Raw genomic sequence first — 12,020 nt, forward strand, 5'->3', positions numbered from 1 at the left:
AAATTTGGAGGGAGAGAGGAGAAGCCCAACAGTTAGAGTATTCAGCTGGGATGTAGGACACCTGGGTTCAGTTCCAGCCTCCGTACCACAGAGGACAAAAAGATTTGAGCAGGGAGCTCCTACCTCTCGGAAGAATTTGCTGACCACTGAGCTATGGCAGATAATCTGATATGGGCTCCCTCAGTCTCTCCTGTTGAAGCGGTTCCACTGTGGATAAATAATGAAAGTGTGATTGGAGCAGGGGGATTGGCTCTAGGATCTTCCACCTCCCATACCGGTGTCCTAACTCACCACTGCACTGCAGAGACTCTCTCTTTCTGGCCCAACGATGACTGTTCCACGGTGGATAAACACTTAAATAGTCATTGGGGCAGAGAGAGAGACTCAGTTATAGATAGTATTGCCTCAGTTTCCACTTGAGTTGGCCTAGCTAGCTTTGGGAATGCACCAAGGAACATAGGAATTGCCATAGGGGGTGAGAGCTGAGCCTCAGTTACTCCTCTTTCCAGCAGTGGCCTGGCCTGCCTGCTTCAGAGGAAGCTGTAAGAAGCCCGATAGTCATGGGATAACCTTCCCCCATGGACAGTTTCTTCCTGAAGGATAATGGGGACCATGTCAGAGCCGATGATGACGATGACACAGAGGTTAGATTTCAGAGTGGGGGCTAAGAACAGTTTCACCAAAATCCTGCTGGTGGGAGGTGGAGAGGGGTTGGGTTGTCTTCCCCTATCCTATGTGTAAAACGTAATTATACTTCGACTTTGCACAGACAGGGTGAAACTAACCCTTGTGCATAGGGCCAGCCCAAGGCCTGTATGCAGTGTCACAATAAATGGAATCATAGTCGGTCTTAAACAGGAGGTATGTATTAAAGAAACAGCTGCTAACCCTAGATCCAAACCCTTAGGCTATGTCTACACTACCCCGGTAAGTCGACCAATGCTACGCAATTACACCTACGTGAATAACGTAGCTGGAGTCGACGTACCTTAAGTTGAGTAGACCGTGGGGGGTCAACGGGAGAAACTCTCCCATTGACTTACCTTACTCTTCTCGTTGCAGGTAGAGTACAGGGGTCAACTGGAAAGCGATCTGCTGTCAATTTGGTGGGTCTTCATTAGACCCGCTAAATCGACTGCCGGTGGATCAATCTCAGAGCGTCGATCCAGGCTGTAACGTAGACGTAGCCTTAGGCTTCCATGCAGCTTGAGTTCCAGCTTTGGCTTCTTTGTTTAACAGGCACCACACCCTGTCAGGAAGGCTATCCAGAACACAGTGCCATCTCGTGGCTGAACCATATAGTGCAGATAAATATCATCCTTACACAACACTTAAGTCCACTAAAGTTCTAAGGTGTGTGTAGACTTTTCATAGATTCAGAGATTATAAGGCTAAAAGGGACCACTGTGAACGCCGAGTCTGACCTTCTGTATAACACAGACCATAGGACTTCCCTGAATCAAGTCCTGTTTGAACTAGGGCATAGCTTTCAGAAAAAAAACCATCCACTCTTGATTTAAAAATTTGCAGGGATGGAGAATCCACCACAACCTTAGGTAAATTGTTTCAATGGCTAATTACCCACACTGTTAATTACTGTCACTGGCTCTGTGCAAAAGGATCAATTTCACCCTGAAGGTAGATTTGAGGGATGGTGTTTTAGACTGAATTTCCTTCCTTGTTTTGCTTTAACCCAGCTACCCACATTCTGGCTCTCCTTGCTTCTCCAGAACTCTTCATTGACTGGAATGGTGCTTTTGCCTGGGTCTGGACTGAAGAATAGGCCCATGATTTTTACATCCTTGGTGGAAAAAAATATAACTAAGCTAAAAGAAACACATTGTTTTCAAGCGATTTATATTATTCCATTATTCTTTGGCAGTTGACTTGCTTTCCAGGCAGCTATGGAATACTAATATTAATGCTTAAACATATTACCATCATGTAGATATTAGGCTGATTATATCTTAATTGCGGTATAATTCACCTCAAATAACATAAACCATGAAAACATAATTGCACCTTTATTACATCATTAAATTTCATTCCTATTTTATGGGCTCTTTTATATTGAAAACTAAACCTCTCTAGTCTACGCTAGACATCAGGGTCTATTTCCTGTTTGACAAATTCAAGCCCTATTTTTATTCTTTGCCAGGAATATGGGTGCGAAGCATCCCTAGGCATAGGACCATCATAAGGTCTATGGGTCAGCTTTTAAAAAGTATTTAGGAGCCTAAAAATGCAGATACGTGCCTAGGTGGGATTTTCAAAAGCTTGAAGTCAGTGGGCGTTAGGTGCCTAGACTCTCTGAAAATCCCACTCTGTGCTAAATTCACAAAGGAGATTTAGAGTCAACATTGCAATGTAGAACTGCAGACACCCTGCCTCCCAGTGGAATTCACAGTCTCACGCTAGGCATTCAGGCTCCCTACACAAGGCACGAGGAGAGCTAGGTGCCTAAGAATGGGATTCACAGACGCCAGCATGCTGAGCAGGGAGGCAGTAGGAAATGTCAGGGAGAGGGATCAGGCTGAAGACCTAGCCCTCAAAGGGAATTCGGTGCCAAAGTCTGGGCTGTGAATCCTTTCCTGGAGTTAGACCTGTAGGCACAGGTACTAACTTTTGTTTTTGCCAGTGGGTGCTCCTCTCTGCCCCCTCCCCCTGATGCGAGCGGTGGATGGGACCTTGAGGGGAAGGGGGTGGGGCTTTGGGGCATAGGCGGGGTCTCAGGGCAAGAGGCTGAGCGGGGGCAGAGCCTCAGGGTGGAGCGGGGACAGAGCAGGAGCGTGGTCACAGCCCTCAAAATATTACTCGGTCCTGCAGGTGCTGAGCCCCTCCCTGGTTTTTTTGGTGCGTGCTTGAGCCCCAGAGCACCCACAGAGTCGCCGCCTATGCCTGTAGGCCAGGTCAACTGCTTCTCACCAAAACAGCGGTGGTGCCTCCCGCACCTTATGCCCTGTAGTCCACTAGTTAGAGCACTCACCCTAGATATGGCACACCCAGGCTCAAATCCCCACTCTGCCTGATGCAGAGAAGGGACTGGATGCCAGACCTCCTAGGGGAGTGCCCCAACCACCGGGTTGTAAGGTATTCTGGATGTGGTTCTCTTGTTTCTCCTGGTGAGGCTGTTCCATTTTACATAAATCTGTACAAGTTCACAGGATCAGGGACTTGAATGATTCTTTTCATCCCAGGTGAGCTCCCTAGCCACTGGGGTATAGAGTCAGCCTCTGTCTCAATGACTATTTAACTAGCTACACAAAGGCTGGCACACGTTCAAAGGCTCCCAAGTCAGAATGTTCTATAGCTCAGGAGTTAAGGCTTCCAGCGGGGAAACCTACATTAACAGCCCCCCATTGATTTAGACAGAATAGGGATTTGAACCGGAGTTTTCTATGATCTGGGTGAGTACACTAACCACTCGGCGATAAGGCGCACCACAGCTTGTAACAGCTACCATTTGTGTGGGGCCTGACCCAGCAGGCATGGTCCTCAGTAGCCTCTGAGAACAACTACAGGATTGGGTCCCACAGATGATATAGGCAAGGGAACGTCTAGCTTGAAGATCTCGCCTGGGTTTAGACATGAGTAGGCACTGGGTGTCAGGACTTAGGCAGGATTTAGGCACTTCAGGGACTTAATCAGTGGAAACTTAGGCACCTAGGGAATTTAGGCAGCTATGGGGTTAGGCGGCAGCTGAATGGGACTTTTCAGGTTCTAAATTTTGGAGGTAGGTGCCTAAAGTGGCAGATACGGCTAGATCCACAAAGGGATTTAGCCCCTAGATGCCAATCTACATCTTCCTGTGCCTAATACCTTTACAAATCTGGTCTTATGTCCCACCTGAATCGCACTTACGTCCTCAAAACAGGGGCAAATTTCACCCTATCTGCAAACTTATATACAGAACCCTGAACACATGAAGAAGCATGAGTTAAATAATGGTGGACAGCAACTGCTGTCTAACTACCCCCATCACTGCATGGCCATGCCTCTCACCTCCTGACCATGTGGGGGATCCGATGCTCATTGAAGTCAATGAGAGTCTTTCCATTGACTTCAGTGACCTTTGAATCAGGCCTGATCTCCTTATTTTAAAGTTAGTTAAGTTAATGCCCTAGGATCATGGTGCCCTTAGCTGAAAGGTCATCTCATGGGTACAAGCCGGAAACCTCAAGCAGAATCTGAGCAGTAAAATAATTAGTAAAACAATCTTACATTTGCAGCTGCTGAATGGGTTTATTTACTAATAGCGGGTGACTAATTTTGGAGGCAGATGAATTTGTCATTCCATATCGAAGCTACAATTGTTCAGGTGCTGGCGCCACTTAACTTCATGCACGAGGCCCCCTGTTAATTAAATCAGTTTAACAACATTAGCTTCTGCTTTTCACTAATGGTTTAATAAGTGCAGGGGCTGCATTTAGTATTGAAAATGCCTGCAACCTGATGGCTCTCTTGACCTTAACGAATCCAAGTTTAAAAGAAAGAGTAAGAGGACCAAAAAAAGTCACCGTAGCTAAACAACAGAGTAAAAGAGGCTGTTAGAAACTGACAGACATCCTTTAAAAATTGGAAGTAAATCCTACTGAGGAAAATAGTAAGGAGCATAAACTCTGGTATTAAGTAAACCTAATATAGGTTGACATATAATTACTTCCTTGGCCACTGACCCATCCCTCTCTAATTTCTCTGCTGCTTCCACCTGTTGTCACAATCCTAGAATCTGAGCACTCAAGGGATTTTTTTTGGTAACAGGTTTGTACAGCACCTAGCACAATGATCTTTGATTGAGCCCTGATCCTTGATTGGAGCCTTAAATGCTCCTGTAATATAAATAATATGCAATCTATCAAAAGAAGCATAACACACAGAGGGTCAACTGCAGAATGATTTGATAAGTTCCATTTGCAGAGTGTAATTTTTTTAATTAAATTATTCTTTTTTAAAGTAAGTGACTGTAATGCTCATGAAAGGGGCTGGACTGAAGGTGATAGGGCCTGAACCCAAACCAGGCACAGTGGCGTCAAAAGCACTGGAAGAGTCGCACCAGTGCCCCTCAAACCTGAGCTGGAGGAACCAGGGATGAAATACTGACCCCATGGCAGTCAATGGCTAAATGCCCATGGACTTCAGAAATTCCCTTGATTTCACCCCAGATCTAGGAATCCATTCTCTGTCCCCCATCTAGATAACTGGATCCTTCTGGGCATTTATAGTGCACAAACCATGCTATCTGAGTGCTTCCGGCCTTAGCAACCATGTAGTCATTCACATTTCTATTATAGATAGAGTGGTCGAACAATTAGACTCAGCATCCTACATATGCCTTCAACTACCTGAAGGTGGGTTCCAAAGAGGATGGAGCTCAGCTGTTCTCAGTGGTGGCAGATGACAGAACAAGGAGCAATGGTCTCAAGTTGCAGTGAGGGAGGTCTAGGTTGGATATTAGGAAACACTATTTCACTAGGAGGGTGGTGAAGCACTGGAATGCGTTACCTAGGGAGGTGGTGGAATCTCCATCCTTAGAGGTTTTTAAGGCCCGGCTTGACGAAGCCCTGGCTGGGATGATTTAGTTGGGGATTGGTCCTGCTCTGAGCAGGGGGTTGGACTAGATGATCTCCTGAGGTCTCTTCCAACCCTGCCATTGACCTAGCTACCGCCTCTCAGAGGGGTGGATTAACGACATTGATGGGATAACCCGTCTACACTACGGCACTACTGCGGCACAGCTGCAGTGCGGTAGCGGTACTGCCATAGCCACAGAAGTGCATGCATGGCCTAAGACCACTTTACACCTCTCTGGCAGCACAAAGAGCCCTTAACATGCATGCAAATTTGCACCCTATTTAAGATCCCCTTTAGTGTCAGAATGTGGATAAGTGGCCTTAGTGTAAACAAGAATCTGGCCCTTCATCTGCAATAATTTGCATCTCTCTGGGAGGGAGGGAGTTAAACAGTTTCCATTCCAGCCTGTGCCTACTGCTGCTTCTTGCCACTCTAACTGTGAAGTTTCAGCTTCTGAATGTTGGGATGACTCAAGGCTCAACTGGGTGTATTAATGCCATGGGCCTTAGCCATTCCTTTCCGGCTTTCACAAGATTAGCTGTTAACGATGGCAGGGAATGGTTTAACTCCCCCAATCCACCCCCAGATCGCTTCAGCATTAACAAAAACAGTAAGCACTCACCTTCCCCAGGGCTCTTGTCAGAACAAACCTCTCCTTCAGCTCTGGCATTTATTGGTTTGGAATTGATTTGCTAATTTTGTAATTAAGGCTAATCGTTTTCAGATTTTGGATGCAACTTTAATAAGATGGATTATGTTTGTTTAGAAATGGAATCAGGAGAAGCTAAAATGCTGGCACTTAATTCATTGTTTGAGAACCTGATATGAATCTGCATTCCCCTTTGATAGCTGAAATCAATTAGCCACTAATGAAACTTTCTAAATGTGACTCATGTAAGAGGAAGCTCTGAGTTAGGGAAACAAACCAGTCACTGGGGGCTTTTTTTTTTGGCAGATAGAGGCCCAAACACTGCAGGCTTTATTCAGGCAAAACAGCCTGTGAATTCATTTAAAGCCCAGTTGTGAGGATCTGGGGGTGATCTGGGGGTGAAACCCAGGTTTGCTGTGTCTACGCTGCCACCTGGCAGCTCTCACAAAGTGGGGAACAGCAGCCTAGGAGCCTTACGGGTCCAAGCACTACTGGATGGCCCATCCACGGAGGTCTTGACTGACAGTGCCTACTGTGTTCCCTGATTGGTTCAGGCATCCTATGTAAGGCCTCGGGAAAACCCCTGCAGGCTGTCTGTGCATCTAGGCAGAACCCTGCCTCGTTGTGGAAAACAGACCCTGGTGCACACCCATTATACCTGTCCTCCCTTTTGATCCCTGCCCCCCTGCTCCGCTCCTGACACTTTGCTCTGCCTCTGTCCTACTAACCCTACTGCGGCTGATTCAGTTGGCTCTGGCCCCATCCTCTTTGACACTGACTTGATCCTCTGGCGTGATGCTAACGCAAACTGCTCCTTCTGGCCTAGAATCTAGACTGAACTCACACCATATTCTCGAGTCCTCTCCCACTTGGTCCAGGGCCTCAACCAGCACGGGAGTCCTGACATCAACCCATCAGAGCACTCACGTGTATGCATAACAACGAGCATGTGAGTAGTCTCCTTGACGTCAACATGCTTAAAATTAAGCGTATGCTTAAGTGTTTGCTGAGTCAGGGCCTTAGAGTTCTGCCTAGGAAAGACCTAACTAAAGACTTCAGGGACTGTTCTACTGGGGCCTGCCCCTAAGCTGCCCCTCTTTAAGGTGAAGTTCACAGCTGTGGACAGGGCTTCCGTGGAAGCCCTGAGGCTGTATCACCTTTCCCGGGTAATCTCCACTGTCCTGATGTCGGAGACAGGTTAGTCTCTCTGATCCTGCTTTCCCCTCCCATCTCCCTTTGCGCTGACCTTTATACACTCTGAGAGGTACGGCGTATATGTTAATGTATATGTAATGTAGTTTCAAGTGGTGTGTACGAACATGTCTCAGTGCTGCCCCCTTCCTACGTATATAGGAATTGGCAGACTGGATCAGACCCAAGGTCCATCTAGCTCTATATGCTGACTGTGACAGTAGCTAATAGTACATGCTTCAGAGGACAATGTAAAAACTCTGTAGTGACAGATGTAGGATAATCTGCCCCTCATCATCCTAATGTCTAATAGAGACTGGCTTAATCCCTGAAGCACATAATGTAATATCCCCTCTGAACATTTATATTACATAAGAACAGCCATACTGGGTCAGACCAATGGTCCATCAAGCCCTAGGAACCTGTCTTCCAAAAGTGGCCGGAGTCAGATCCTCACAGGGAATGAACAGAGCAAGGCACTTTGTTGAGTTCCTGTCATCCAGTCCCAGCTTCTAGGAGTCAGAGATTTAGGGACATCCAGAGAATGGAGTTGCATCCCTGATCATCTTGGCTAATAGCCATTGATGGACCTATCCCTCATGAACTTATCTAGTTCTTTTTTTAACCCAGTTATACTTTTTGACTTCACAACATCCCCAGATTGTGCATTGTGTAAAAAAGTACTTCCTTTTGCTCGTATTAAACTTGCTGCCTATTAATTTCATAGGGTGACCCCGGTTCATGCATTTTGTGAAGGGGTAAATAACACTTCCTTATTCTCTTTCTCCACACCAGTCATGATTTTATAGCCCTCTATGACATACCCGCATCACTCGCCTCTTTTCCAAACTGAATAGGCCCAGACTTTTTAATCCCTTCGCATATGGAAGCTGTTTCACACACTTTATCATTTTTGTTGCCCTTCTTTGTACTTTTTCTAATTCTAATATATCTTTTTTGAGATGAGATGACCAGAACTGTGCACAGTATTCATGGTGTGGGCATATCATGGATTTATAAAGTGGCATTATGGTATTTGTAGTCTTATTATCTATCCCTTTCCTAACGGTTCCTAACATTCTGTTAATTTTTTGACTGCTGCTGCACACTGAGCAGATATTTTCAGAGAACTGTCCATGATGACCCCAAGATCTCTTTCTCGAGGAGTAACAGCTAATTTAGGACCCATTGTTTTGTATGTATACTTGGGATTATGTTTTCCAATGTGCATTACTTTCCATTTATCAACATTGAATTTCATGTGCCATTTTGTTGTTCAGTCACCCCGTTTTGTGAGATCCCTTTGTCGTTCTTCGCAGTCAGCTTTGGATTTAACTATTTTGCGTAATTTTGTGTCATCTGCAAATTTGCCACCTCACTGTTTACTCCCTTTTCCAGATCATTTATGAACATGTTGAACAGCACTGGTCACAGTACAGATCCTTGAGGGACTCTGCTATTTACATCTCTCTCCTGTGAAAACGGACAGTTTATTCCTACCCTTTTGTTTCCTGTCTTTTAACCAGTTACTGATCCATGAGAAGACCATCCCCCTTATCCATGATTCCTTACTTTGCTTAGGTTAGGAGCCTTGTCAAAGGTTTTCTGAAAGTCCAAGTACACTATATCCACTGGTGTCAAGTATCAGAGGGGTAGCCGTGTTAGTCTGAATCTGTAAAAAGCAACAGAGGGTCCTGTGGCACCTTTAAGACTAACAGAAGTTATGCTCCCAATACTTCTGTTAGTCTTAAAGGTGCCACAGGACCCTCTGTTGCTATATCCACTGGATTACCCTTGTCCACATGCTTGTTGACATCCTGTAGTGAGGGGGTGTGGCCCCCCCGCCAAGACTGACAGGAAGGAAGCCCCATCTACCCCCTAGTAGGTGGAGCCAGGCGAGCCATGCCCACCCTTCCGGAAGCAGATGGGTGGGATAGGCAGCTTAAAAGGTGGGCCCTGCAGCTCAGTTGGAAGGGAGCTGGCAAAGGAGACAGCCCACTGCTGTGCCCCACACCTGAGGATGAGCCCTGCAGGGCTAAGGAGCCTGAAGGACTGTCGGGTGAGCCAAAGGATGGGAGCATGGAGGAGCTACTGGAAGTGCTGCGGGGACAGAGGACCTCCATGAGATAGAGGTACACTGCAACGGGGTCAAAGAAAGTAGCCCAGGGACACCAGACAATAATCCGGTTGTGTGGCCAGAATACTGGTTAGCCTGTTTCAATGGCATCCCTGCTGACCCAGTGGTGGAGCCCTCTGCCACTGTCAGGGCCCTGGGCTGGGACCTGGTGGAGTAGAGTGGGCCCAGGTCCCCCTAACTCCTGCGGCCGCCCCACCCCTGAGGTGGCTGCCTATCCACCTTAGGCCTTAGGCCAAGAGGCCTGTGTTTGCTGAGCCAGGACACCAGGCAAAAGACTGCTTATTGCTCTGCCCTACCTTGAGGTTCAGACCCCCATGAAAACTATTTGTTGATCCACACTGCCTGAAGGTCTGAGCACCCTAGACCAGTGGTCACCAACCCATAGATCACGATCGACCGGTAGATCCTGGAGCCTCGGCCGGTTGATTGCGATCTCTGGCTGCTAAAAGTCTGGCCGTGCAGCAGGGCCAAGGCACGCTCTCTGCCTGCCCCGGCCCGACACCACTCCCAGAAGCAGCCAACATGCCCCCGCGGCCTTTGAGCGGGGGACAGGGATCTCCTCATGCTGCTCCTGCCTGCAAGCACCGCCCCCGCAGCTCCCATTGCCCTGGAACAGGAAACTGTGGCCAATGGGAGCTGCGGCAGTATATTGGGAAGCCATGATTTCCCTTTACAAAAGCTGTGTTGATTCTTTCCCAGCATATGGTGTTTACCAATATGTCTGATCATTCTGTTCTTTCCTATAGTTTCAGCCAATTTGCCTGGTACTGCGGTTAGGCTTATCAGCCTGTAATGGCCAGGATTGGCTCTCGAGCCTTTTTAAAAATTCAGCATTACATTAGCTCTCAGTATGTCATCTGGGACAGAGGCTTATTTAAGCAATAGGTTACAGACCACAGTTCGTAGTGTTGCAATTTCATATTTCAGTTCCTTCAGAAAGCTTGTGTCAATACCATCTGGTCCTGGTGACTTATTGCTGTTTAATTTATCAATTTGTTCCAAAACCGCCTCCATTGACATCCCAGTCTGGCACAGTTCCTCAGATTTGTCTCTGAAAAAGAATGGTTCAGGAATCTCCCTCACATCTTCTGCAGTGAAGACCCATGCAGATAATTCATGTAACTTCTCCCCAATGGCCTTGTCTTCCTTGAGTGCTTCTTTAGTACCTTGAGCATCCAGAGGGCCCACTGTTTCTTTGACAGGATTCCTGCTTCTGATATACTTTTAAACAGTTTTTTGCAGTTAGTTTTTCTGTCTTTTTCTAGTTGTTCTTCAAATTAGTTTTTGGCCTTCCTAATTATATTCTGACACTTGACTTGCCAGAGTTTATGCTCCTTACTATTTTCCTCAGTAGGACTTCCTTCCAAATTTTAAAGGATAGCTGTTTATTTCTAACAGCCTCTTTTATTCTGTTGTTTAGTTACGGTGACTTTTTTTTGGTCCTCTTTCTTTTTATTTGTGGTATATGTACAGTTTGAGTCTGTACAGACGCTCCCTGGGTTATGCAAACCCGACTTACGCAAACCCGCACTTACGGAAAAAGTTCCGTAAGTTCCATAAGCGGGTTTTGGGTTTTTTTCGTAATTGTCAGGTATATGTCCCTGACTTACGCAAGGTATTCCGGAATGGAACGCTTGCGTAAGTTGGGGAGTGTCTGTATTATGGTGCTTTTAAAAAGTTTCCATGTGATTTGCAGGCATTGCACTCATGTGACTGTTCCTTTTCTGCGTAACTACCATCCTCATTTTTTGTGTTGTTCCACTTTGGGAAGTTAAATGCTACTGTGATGGGTTTCGCTGGTATTCCCCCGACAAAGATGTTAAATGTAATTACATTATGGTCACTGTTACCAAGTTGTTAATCTATATCCACCTCTTGGACCAGATCCTTAGGACTAAATCAAGAACTCTATCTTCCCTTGAGAGTTCCAGGACTAACTGCTCCTCTGCATCCCGTCCTGAGGTGACACGTACCCATTCAATATGGGGATAGCTGAAATCCTCCATTATTATTGGGTTTTCTGTTTTTGTAGCCCCTCTAATCTCCCTGCGCATTTCACAATTAACGTCACCAGCCTGGTCAGGTGATTGGGAGTGTATTCCTACTGCTAGACTCTTATTATTCAAGCATGGGATTTCTATCCATAAAGATTCTATGGTACAGTTTGGTTCATTTAAGATTTTTCCTAAATTTTTCCTAAATTCCTATGCTTTCTTTTACATATACTGCCACTCCCTCACCGTCATGACCAATTCTAATATTCCTATATATTGTGTCCCTTTGATTGTCATCCTTCCACTAAGTTCCTTTGATACCTGTTATATCAATCCTTGTTTAATATCAGGAACCCAAGTTCACCCATCACAGTATTTAGACTTCTAGGATTTGTATACAACTACTTACAAAATCTGGCAATATTTAGTTGTCTGTCTTCGTGTGATGTAACTGGATGGTACTCTTTTTCATTTGACT

General features: G+C 46.0%; 1 long non-coding RNA gene across 2 annotated transcripts in view; it reads right to left on the minus strand.

Moving 5' to 3' along the window:
• Positions 1–12,020, minus strand: part of LOC122174647 (uncharacterized) — a 177,288-nt gene that overhangs the window by 37,468 nt on the left and 127,800 nt on the right. The window lies entirely within an intron of this gene.

This window comes from Chrysemys picta, chromosome 2 (assembly GCF_011386835.1).
Source record: "Chrysemys picta bellii isolate R12L10 chromosome 2, ASM1138683v2, whole genome shotgun sequence".
In the NCBI taxonomy this organism is placed as follows: Eukaryota; Metazoa; Chordata; order Testudines; family Emydidae; genus Chrysemys; species Chrysemys picta.